The following is a 12115-nucleotide window of genomic DNA, read 5'->3' on the forward strand; positions in this document are numbered from 1 at the left end:
CTTATTGGTGATGTCAGTGGATTGGTGATCAAATTCCAACATGGCTGCTAGTGGAATTTAAATTCAATTAATGAATCTGGAATTGAAAGTTAGATTCAGCGATGGTAATTGAAAGACAAATCATCGATTGTTGTAAAAACCCATCTATTTTACTAATGTCCTTTAGGGGAGGAAAGTGCCGTCCTTACCTGGTTTGGCCTACTTGTGACTCCAGACCCACAGCAACGTAGTTGACTCTTAGTGGCCCTATGAGATGGCTGAGCAAGCCACTCAGTTCACGGGCATTTAGGGATAGGCAAAAAATATCAGCCTTGCCAGCAACGCTCACATCCCACATGAAAAAAGTTAATTAAGTCCTTTTGAAGTGTAGTCACTGTTTAAACGCATGAAAGGTGACAAACAATTTATACACAGCAAGCTCCCACAAGCTGCAATGTGATAATTACCAGGCAATCTGTTTTTGTGATGCTGGATAAAGGATAAATATTTTCCACTGCGCAGGTACTGTTTGATATGGTCCCACAGGATTTTTATAGCCAGATAAGGAAGCAGATAGGGCCATAGCTTAGCATCACATTGGGAAGACTGTGCAGCACTCCCTCAAATGGAACATCAACCCATATTTTTAGATTTTTTTTAATCAACCAGTTCAGAGATGTTATAACACCCCTCTGGAGCAGTTGGGACTTGAAGTCAGGCCTTCTGGCAAGGCCCAAAGCAGGACTAGAGCTGAGAACCTTGTAATTCAGCAGCGAATGTACTCCCATTTGAGCCATGGCTGCACTTTCAGATGCTTCAAAGACATGTTAAGTTGTTATATAGATCTCCATTTCCTTCTCTTCCAGTGGTTGAGGGACTGACAGTCAGTGTTGCCCACATGCAAACTAGGCCCTTGTGTGCTTGCTTTAATTGGTCATCAGAAGATATTTACGCCTGAATTTCCCTTTATTCACCCCAATGGGATGCTCCCCCCCAAGTTTGCCATGAACCCAACTCAATTTTCTGGGTCGGGGTATTAAGCTTTTGTGGTGGGGTCCTAGCCAGTATGTGGGGAATAAGCCCCAATAAAATTTAAACAATGGTACTGTTTCTGCTGCACTGGATGAGATGGGACGTAACATGAAAAGGGATCTGCTGACGACAGACCATAATATCTAAGAGTGGAAGCAGGCCATTCAGCCCATTGAATCTGCTCCGCCATTCAATGAGATCATGGATGATCTGACCATTCTCAACTCCACTTTCCTGCCTTTTCCCTATAACCCTTGATTCCCTTCCTGATATTCCCTTACTGTCTATCTCAATCTTTGATAAACTTCACAACCCAGCCTCAACAGCCCTCTGTGGTAAAGAATTTCACAGATTCACTAGCCTCTGAGAGAAGGAATTCCTCATCTCGGTCTTAAATGGGCAAGCCTTATTCTGAGATGATGCCCTCTGGTCCTAGACTTTCCCTTTATTCATTAACGGAATGAGGGCATCGCTGGCTAGGCAGCATTTATTGCCCATCCCTAATTGCCCAGAGGGCAGTTAAGAGTCAACCATATTGCTGTGGGTCTGGAGTCATATGTAGGCCAGACCAGGTAAGGATGGCAGTTTCCCACAAGGGGAAACAACCTTTCCACATCTACCTTATCAAGTCGTCTAAAGGTCTTGTGTGTTTCAATAAAGTCTCCTCTCATTCTTCTAAATTCAATTGACTACAGGCCCAATCTACTCAACGACTCCTCATTAGACAGTCCCTCCATATCTGGTATCAGCCGAGTGAACCTTCTCTGGACTGCCGCCAATGCCAGTCTATCTTTTCTTAGATAAGGGGCCCAAAACTGTTTTCACAGTGTTCCAGCTGAGGTCTAACTAGTGCCTTGTACAGTTTTAGCTAAACTTTCTGAGTTTTATACTCCATTCCATTTGCTTTCCCTATTACCTGCTGAACTTGGACGCTAGCTTTTGTGATTCCTAAGTATCTCAGAACTCTTTCTCAATTTCAATGTATTCAGCTTCTCTATTCTTCCTGCCAAAGGGCATAACTTCACATTCCCCACATTACACTCAGAAGGCCTCAACCAAAAGTGAGGTCTTTCAATGAGCATTGGATTGGAGTAGTGAGCAGGCCTCTGCTCGGTCAGGCATACACTAGGCCCTATAGACTTTCCGCTGATTGCATTGCAGGCAGTGGGCAGGCAAAGGAGGCAGCCTGTGGCAGTCCTGATATAGCCTTGAGAAGAAACCGGGCCTGCTTTGCAAATCCATCTGACCTGGGGTAGGATTGGAGGAAGAAAGCCAGGCTTTGCTGGCTGCATCAGCTCCGAAAGGTAGAATGGACAAAGCTCATGTTATCGCATGTATCAGGGGCGTGGTGACAGACACTGAATGCTGGATAGTGTTTTATTACAATCTTCAGGATTCAACACAAACCGGTTTGATAATAAGCAGGCTGCTTGGTGTATTTGTTTTGCTTTTACCTGAGAACTTGCTTACCTGAATGCATACCCATTACCATTCCACACCATAGCAGCAGAACATAGAGGGTAACCTGCCTAACATGACCTTAATCTGTCAGGCTATTTTAAGTGCAGAAGGAGAAAGATCAGTAAATATACAATGATTAGCCTTTTCATCATCCTGTCTCTCATGACAGTAATGTGTAATTGAATAGGGGGTATGTTCATAGGCCTTGAGTTCAATGAGGGGGGGGGAATAGAGGGGGTTGGGGGGCACTGGGGAAACGTTCCTATGCCCTGCACAAGGTCATCCAAAAGGCCGTGCTCCTGGCAATACAGCACTCCCTCAGTCCTGCTTTGAGTTGGCAACTTCCTTGATGCAGGCAGGTCATTTGAAAAGCCCATTGGTGTCTGCACCCTGCATTCATTACCCATTCCTAATTGCCTGGCGGGCAGTTAAGAGTCAACCTCACTGCTGTGAGTTTGGAGTCACATGTAGACCAAATGCAGTAAGATTTTCTTCCCTAAGAGGACAGCAGTAAATCAGATGGAGATTTACAACAATCAAAAATGACACTTCTGGACTAGTTTTTTTATTCCAGAATTTTATTGAATTCAGATTCCATCTGCCATGGTGGAAATCAAACCCAGGTCCCCAGAAGATTAGTCTGGGATTCTGTATTATTAATCTAGTGAGATTACCACGATGCCACCACTTCCTTTTAATTGCTACCATGACTATTTCCATTCAGTTATGTTAGGACTCTGATTGGGATAAATGCCCCCATAATGCTGTTAAAAGACACTGCAGGGCGAACACAAATATCAGGCAATGACCATTTTTTTTTCATATTCATTCATGGTATGTGTGCATCACTAGATACAGCAGCATTTATTGCCTATCCCTACTGTGGGTCTGGAGTCACATGTAGGCCAAACTAGGTAAGGTCAGTAGTTTCCTTCCCTGAAGGAAGGAGTGAGTCAGATGGGTTTTTCTTGATAGTTGGCAATGGTTTCATAATATTAGACTCTTAATTCCAGATTTTTTATTGAATGCAAACTTCACCATCTGCCATGGCGTGATTCAAACCCAGGTCCCCAGAACGTTAGAGATAATAAGGTGTCGAGCTGGATTTTCCCCTCTAGAAATTTAAGCTAGGCCCAAAACGTCAGCCTTCCTGCTCCTCTGATGCTGCTTGGCCTGCTGTGTTCATCCAGCTCTACACCTTGTTATTTCAGATTCTCCAGCATCTGCAGTTCCTACTAGCTCTCCCCAGAACGTTATCTCGGTCTCTGGATTATTAGTCGAGCGATAATTTGGGGTGGCACAGTGGTTAGTACTGCTGCCTCACAGTATCAGGGATCCGGGTTCAATTCCACCCTTGGGCGACTGTGTGAAGTTTGCATTTTCTCCCCGTGTCTGTGTGGGTCCCTTCTGGGTGCTCCAGTTTCCTCCCACAGTCCAAAGATGTGCAGCTTGGGTGGATTGGCCATATTAAATTGCCCCATAGTGTGCAGGCCAGGTGGATTAGCCATGGGAAATACAGGGTTACAGGGATGGGGTAGGAGAGGGTAGGTCTGGGTGGGATGCTCTTTGGGAGTGTCGGAGTACACTTGATAGGCTGAATGGCCTGCTTCTACACTGTAGGGATTCTATGATAATACCACTAGTCCAACAAGACAATCTAACTATTACTTCTTGATGTTCAATGGTATTACCATCACTGTCAATGTCTAGAGGGGAACATTCCCTCTAAACTGTGCTACCACACAGCAATCCCATACATGCTGATTGCCATGCTGACACATTTTCTTCTGCTGACATCCGTGTGCAGAAATCAAAGCGAGGGAGAATGTGAGGTTATCATTGACCAAAAACTCAACTGGACTCACCTTGCAAATGCAGTGACTACAAGAGCAGGTCAGAGGCTAGAGATCTGCAGCAAATAACTCATCTGACTCGCCTAAGCCTGTCCACCATCTACAATGTACAAATGAGGAGTGTGATAGAATAACGGGCAAGGAGTTGAACCTGGGAGATTCTAGGCCCATTCGCTTAACTTCAGTTGCTAAAAAATTAATTAGGAGGGCTAGTCGAACTGACCCTGGACAGAGCTGGGATGTTCAGTCCACATCAGACATAAATTAATGGTGTGGCTAAACAGATTCTAGGGCTGAATGGCACCTGTGTCCACCATAGCTTATGGGAAAAAAAATCATGTCTCTGCCATGTGGTTACTAGATTGAGAGTACAGGGAGCCTTGTTAACACTGTACAGATAGACAGACAGAAAGTTTGGTAAGTTACCTCAGAAGGCCGGTAGAGTGACATACAGCTCCCCCTCCCCAAGAAAGATTGAAGAAGATAAAATGGGGAGAATCAGACAGCCCTGGAAGGTTTACAACACAGAAAGATATAGAGTCATATCACATAGAAACAGACTCTTTGGTCCAACTCATCCATACTAACCAAGTTTCCCAAATTAAACTAGTCCCACTTGCCTGTGTTTGGCCCATATCACTCTAAACCTTTCCTATTCAGGTACCTATCAAATGTCTTTTAAATGTTATAACTGTAACTGCATCTACCACTTCCTCTGGCAGTTCATTCCACGTATGAACCACCCTATGTGAAAACGTTGCCCCTTAGGTCCCTTTTAAACCTTTCTCCTCTCACCTTAAAAACATGCCCCCTAGTTTTGAACTCCACCACCCTAGGGAAAAGACCTTTGCTATTCACCTTATCTATGCCAGTCATCATTTTATAAACTTCTGTAAGGTCATCCCTCAACTTCCGACGCTCCAGTGAATAAAGTCCCAGCCTCTCCTTATAACTCAAACCCTCCGGTCTCGGCAACATCCTGCTAAATCGTTTTTGCACCCTTTCCAATTTAATAATATCCTTCCTATAGTAGGGCGGCCAGAACAGTGCTTGTTGGCACTGTTGATAATGCCTCTATCATCACACTGATGATCAAGAGTAAACTGATGGGGTGGTAATTGGCCAGGTTTGATCCATCCTGCTCACTATAGCCCTGGCTCTCTCTACAAGAACAACAGACCACTCCGTATGCCTCCACCTATCCCCCATAGCTCTGCAAACCTTTTTAATTCAGCAAAGTTTCTAATTCTCTTAGAATTTAAGCTGCCTCTCCCAAATGCTTCAGGCAGCAAAATCCCGATCCCAGCCTCTCACTATGTGAAAGAGCACGTTTATTCTCATGTCACCTTTAGTGCTGCCTGGCTTCAGAATGTTTAACTATCAGATACAACAGACCAGGAAAATTGAGACGCCTTCCTCAACAAAAACGTGGACTTGGGGGTGATTTCATCGAAGATTTTCAAACGATTGCAGGACTGGGCTGTGGTTGTTTGGAAACGCAGTTTTTGAATTTGAGAGGCTAGTGATCCCGAGAAGGCCGACCAGCCCCATCGAGTCTGTTCCAGTTTTCCACTTCAGATCCTCAATTCCCTCATCACTTCTTAATATCCTTGACAAACAAAAATCTCACCAATCTCCGTCTTTAGATTTACAGCTAACCCCAGGCCTTTATAGCTTTTCGAATGCGAGTTCCGGATTCGCGAGAGGAAATGTTCCGGAACAGCCTGGCTCATTCAACACATTCCCCACCTCCACCTTTAAACATGAAGAGGCTTCCTTGAAATGCCGAGAATCGCAAGGTTCTCCAAGTTGGGCTGGGGTAAGGAAGAAGAGAGAGAGAGAGAATCTGTAGCAAGCACACAGAGAGGAATAGGTTTGCCCCAACAGGCTGTTAAAGAGCGCTCTCCTCCAAGAAAGTACCTTACTCTTATCATGGGCCTGCAGGGTCAGAACAGTACAGAAGGACAGTCAGCACCTCTCTAGAGTAGCCCAGTCAATCGCATTCCCTGCACTAAGGTTCGTTTCTTCCCCTCAGATGCATGCCCAATTTTTGCTTTGGAAATCATTCCCCATCTCGGTTTCTAGACAGCAGGTTCCAACACTTGGTCAGTAAAATAGTTCTCCTTCACACTCCAGCCCTAAGCTCATCTTGCACCCAAATTCGAAAATCCGTGACTCCCTAGTCGTTGTCTCACCAGCCAAAGGGAACAGCTTTGTTTAACCTTCTCATAATCTTGTACACCTCGATCAATCTTCTCCCCTCCTCACATCGGAGCGAAAATCCTTCATTCCACTTGTGATCTAATTAGAGTTTTAGAAAGATTCAACGCAACACTATAAATTTGTTCCTTAAAAGAACGTGGGAAATGACAGAACAGAAAAAACTCACGTGGGCCTTCATACTCGCCTCAAGTTAGTTTGCTGAAAGAAGTGAATCGCAGGTTAAAAATTCCCCTCGAGCAACAGATATGCTTCTCGGAAGTGCCAATATTTCCTTCTAAAATTACCACCTCCGTTACTCAGCCCTCACCAGTCGCATTCCACAGATGACATCCCCCTCCCGTGGGCCAAACAAGATTAAAACTGGAATGTGAAAAAGGAGAAAACTTTCAAAAGAGCAGTCACTCTCAGATCTGTCCCAGGTCATGTTTGAAGTTTTGTTTTGCCTTGTAATTGAATAGATCTCCTGTGGGCGTGTGCTCGGGAAATCTGACAATATGTTGTTTTTACATGGACAAAGACAGGGCCGTTTAATATTTGGTGTCATTGCTCAGACATAATCTGTCCCTTTAAGGCCACAATACCCAGCTGCCTTCACAATCTGCGGGTAATTTGAATGTTACTGCTGCTGGGGATACCTGGTGCAGGGTAGGAATATGTGTACCACCTGAAGCTGTCAGAGAAGGCTCACCAGTTAGCCTCTGGCTTCATTTCTATAAAGCTGGCAATCTGTGGACGCCTAGCCCCATATTGCAAATCTATGAGAAGTATCTCATTTGGACCTCCCAGTTCCCCAAAAAGGTTGGTTTAGTGAACCAGCAGGAGTGATGACATGGAAGTCTACTTCAGCGCAGTCTTGAGAGAGTGCTGCCTTGCCAGAGGTGCCCATACTCAAATAAGATGTAAAAACGAGGCCCCATTTGCTCTCTCACTATCCAGCACGAATATTTATCCCTCAAATCAATCTTGAGGCAACAGATGATCTGGTTGCTAGCTCCAATATCTTGCTGTACAGAGACTGGCTGCCATGATTCCCATAGGCTATGATTCAAAAGAGACATCCGGAGGTTACACATAGCAACAGCATCAATACAAATACAAATACAAGTTTCCATTAAATCCGAGACAAAGTGCTCGTTGCTGTGGCACTGGCTTCACTGCAGTAGGCTCGGGTTGTAGTGATTATAAAGAAGTCAGCCAGGTGGACCTCAGAATATGAGTTCCCTGATTGGACCAGATTAACAGCCCCAATCTGGGAGCCCTGGCTGACAGATATAAACAGGAATGTCAGAGGTTCTGCTCACTCTGAAAGCTGGCTCTGAGGAAGTGGATCAGTGTCAAGGACTCTCCACATGTAAATAAAGGGTGACTTGGTGATTGGATACCAGCCTCTGTGGAGTTATTTCACCAATCATTCTGTAAAACTTGGGGAGACGGTTTGAAAGAAATTAGAACGAAACCCATTGCTTGGAGACATGTTTGCATGGCGCTGCAAAACAAAAGGCTGAAGTCGTCAACCATGTCTCATGAGATATTGGATTAATCTCCTGGACCTGCTGTGAGGAAACCAAAAAATGACTGAGGTATGAAATCATGAAAAAAAAAAAATTCATTCCACATTTTTATAACAGTTATAAAGAAAAAAGGGTTGGCGACAGGACAAAGGAAAGGCTGACAATGAAGAGTCACTTAAGCCATGTTTGCTTTCCAGTTGTCTGGGGCCATGATGACCCCCGATAGGACCTCTACCCAGTGGTTGGGGTGGTGGCAACCTTAAGCCCTACCCTGGGTCCTCCTTTCACTTCCTCTCACCTCAAGACTGGCACAAAGTCTCTGTTGTTGTTAGGACTGACCACACTTTGACTCCCCTCTCAATGCATCATGACGGTTCCAGTTTCTCTCAAAACATTAGCAACTTGGTCTTGATTAAATGCTTCCAAATGTGCAGCGACATAGGCCAGTGGGTGGATTTGGGAAGCAAATGCACAAAGCTGTCTGTGCTTGCAAACTTCATTCTTTATCCCCTTCAACAGCAGGTTAAATGCGTGAAAAAAAAGTCACCACATCCTCCTTGGGCGATAGACTGCCTGAAACCCAGGGGTGGTGGGGGGCCGTAGGGGGTCTGTAAAGCATCAACTATGCACTTGGAGAGACATCAGTTGACTTCAGTGAAATCAACAGATGTATGTCCAAGTTTATAGCTGACATTTTACAGGCCTTCACATCAGGCCTTTTATTTGGACGCCAACAGGGAACATTTTGTTAGGAGTCTGTGGCTGACGGTTGGGAAGGGAGCAGCAAGGGGTTGAGAGTGGGGATTAAGTGCAGAAAATCAGTACACATACAAACAACCCAAACTTGCAAAGTGAACAACATGCTGCTGGCTGAAGTGAGAGAGAGCGAGAAAGAGAGAGAGAGAGACACATATAGAACTGTTTGTAAGGGAGATGAGCTGGGTACAGGGTGATAAGCTATGGTGATGAGAGCCTGTATTTGTGTCTGCAGCAACAAAGCCACAGGGACCCTTTCCAGGGAAACAGAGATCTGACCCTTGACTGTTCCCACCATTTAGCTGTCAAACATTCCCACTTTCCTATTTCTATTCCCCATTAGTTTTCTTACAAAGTGTAAAATACAAAGCTAAAATAAAACAGTGCTGCAAAAGAACAATGGCAAATGCATCAACATCTGGAAAGAACAGGTTAACCTTTTCTTCTTTTCAGTTAATGATGCATCTGCATATTTCTAGGTATTTCTGCTTTTTGTCTGTGATCTTAAACACCTCCCACAAGGTTGCGAATTCACACCAGAGTACAAGCTCCTGTTCACAGAACCGGCACTGAGCTTTAAAGGGACTTTACTTGGCATTCTGTCATCCAATTGCTAACATTACCCAATCAAAGTTTTAAAAGTTCCTTTTCATTCCTGGTTCCTGCTCATCCAGCAGATCTACCTGGCAACCAACATTTGGAACAGCAACTTCAATTTGCATGGTGCCTTCAAGATCATGAAAAATCCCAAAGCCTTTCACAGGAGCATTAGAAAGCCTTAAAAATGTAAGACCAAACCATACCAAGGAGATATTAGGTCAGGTGACCGAAAGCTTGGTCAAAGAGATTGGTTTTTAAGGCGTGTCTAGAAGGAGGAAAGGAGGAAAGAAGGTAGAGGGAGGGAATTGCAGAGTTTGGAGTCCAGTGTTACAATTGTGCCCAGGCAACAGAATACTCCAAATAGTAATGCATAACACACAGAGATTAGGAATAACGTGAGACCCCGGAAGAAATAAAAGTAAAAGATACACAGATTAGTCTTTGAGTTGTTCATTAAGCATAGATAACAGAATGTGGATAGTTGAGAAGTCAATTTTGGAGATCCCTGGCTTATTTGCAGGTTGATTGAAATTCCTGGGTCCTGGTTCCTTTCAACAGGACCTGGCTGGGAAGCTTTCAGAGTTAGAAAATATAGATATATATATTTTTTTTAAAACACCTGCAGTGCATGGTGTTCAATGGCTAATCTCAAACTGTGACTTTCACAGCACACTAGTCCACACACTAATGTATCAGAGCAGCAAAACACACAGACCGGATTTGCAATAATCTTTTAAATTTTTTCTAAGTATATCTCTAGAAAAGTAACACACAAACAAGTCTGCAGGGGATGGTTCACTACAGAGAAGGGGTGTGGCCTCTTGTTCTCTCTTCCCTGTTAGTCTTTCTGTTTGAAGTTTCCTTGACTCTGCACAGGTGGGACTTTCCAAAAGTCCACATGGGAATCTGTCAGATATTCATTCAATTTATATCCGCAGCCACCTTTTAGCTATAGCAGTCTTCTTTAAAAGCAAACTAATGTTGGAGTAAAAAACTGGGACAGTTTTCCTTGGAAAGGAGAAGGCTAAGATGTGATTTTGACACAAGTTGTCAAAATCATAAGGGGCTTGGACAGAGTGGATGGGCAGAGTTTGTTCCTACTTAGAAATGGATTGAGAACCAAAGGGTGTGCTTTGAAGTGTTTTACATGACAAGCAAACGTGAAGCAAGGAAAACCGTTTCACACCCAGCGAGTACTTAGGGTCCGGACTGCAATGCCTGGAAATGCAGGTTCAATTGAGGCATTCAAGAGGGGCATTGGATGGTTATTTGAATAGAAATGGGGGTGCAGGGATATCGGGAGAGGCAGGAGATTGGTACTATGGAATGATCTTTGTTTGAAGAGTGGGTGCAGACATGATGAACCAAATGGTCACCTCCTAGATTCAGAAAGTCATACAGTGCAGAAAAGGCCCTTTGGCCTATCAGGTCTGCATGGAGAATAACTGCCACGTCTGCACCGTAACAATTCTGTGATGGGGAATGGGATTTACTGGGAGTTAAGATGCAGACAGCAGTGTTTTGGATGACCTCAAGGTTACAGAGAGCAAAATGTGGGAGACCAGCCAGAATGTGGTGGAACAGTCAAGTCCGGAAGTACTGAGGCTTTGACGAGGGTTTCAGCAGTCGAGGCATTGAAGCAGAGACAATGTTACAGGGGTGGGATTGTGTGCCATGGTAATGGTGTAAAGGGAATCGGATGAGATCTTGGGACCAAATAGGTCAACGAGGTCTCTCTTTGCCCCTTTTACCACATTTTTGTGTGGTCTCACATGCGTTCCGCTGAATGCTTGTTCAGTTGGAGTTTGGAGATCCTGCACGTTCAGCCTATTCTGCTCATTTTGACGCGTTCCCCTCGTCTTCCATCTCCCTCCAATCCATAAGTTTCCATTCTTCCCTCCTCTCTTTGAACTTTAAATCCAGAAGCCTGGTTTTTGGTGATAATGGAAGCCCCGACCAAGTTTATTCTGTGATCACCGCTCCCCCATGGTTTCCTTTAGACACAGACCCGTATGAACATTCAAACAAGGAACAAGAGTAGGGCAATCAGCCCATTGAGTCTGTTCCACTACTCAATAAGACCATGGCTGATCTGATTTTAACTTCAACTCTACATTCGTGCATACCTCAATAATCTTTCATTCCCTTGGATACCAAGGATCTATCTCCCTCTGCCTTAAAAACACTGAAAGATGCTACATCCACTGCTTTCTGAGGAAGGGAATGCCAAAGACTCTCAATTCTCTCAGAGAAAAAATTTTTTTCCTCATTTCTGTCTTAAATGGGCACCCCCTTAATTTTTGAAGTCTGACCTCTCGTTCTTGGTTCTCCCTCTCTGATCAAAACTGCTCCAGTTTTCCCAATTTATTGCTGGCATCTTCCAAAGGCCACGACTGAAGCTAAAACAAGTCGACACATTCTGCTGAATGGCAAAGGAAGCAATGGTGGTATTTTTAAATTAAAAAACCTCGTGACACTGAGTGGTTTTGAATTCGGAATGCCATTCGGCTAGATCATAACTCCACATTCACGGTCACCTCTGATAACCTTTCACCTCCCCCTCCCCCACCCCCCCAACCTCGCTTATCAAATACCTCTGCTTTAAAAATATATTCAAGGACTCTGCTTCACTGCCTTTTGAGGAAGAGGATTCTAAAGAGCTCTGAAACTTCTGAGAGAAACAAATTCTTATTGACTCCA

This window comes from Rhincodon typus, chromosome 41 (assembly GCF_021869965.1).
Source record: "Rhincodon typus isolate 14 chromosome 41, sRhiTyp1.1, whole genome shotgun sequence".
NCBI classification, from domain to species: Eukaryota; Metazoa; Chordata; class Chondrichthyes; order Orectolobiformes; family Rhincodontidae; genus Rhincodon; species Rhincodon typus.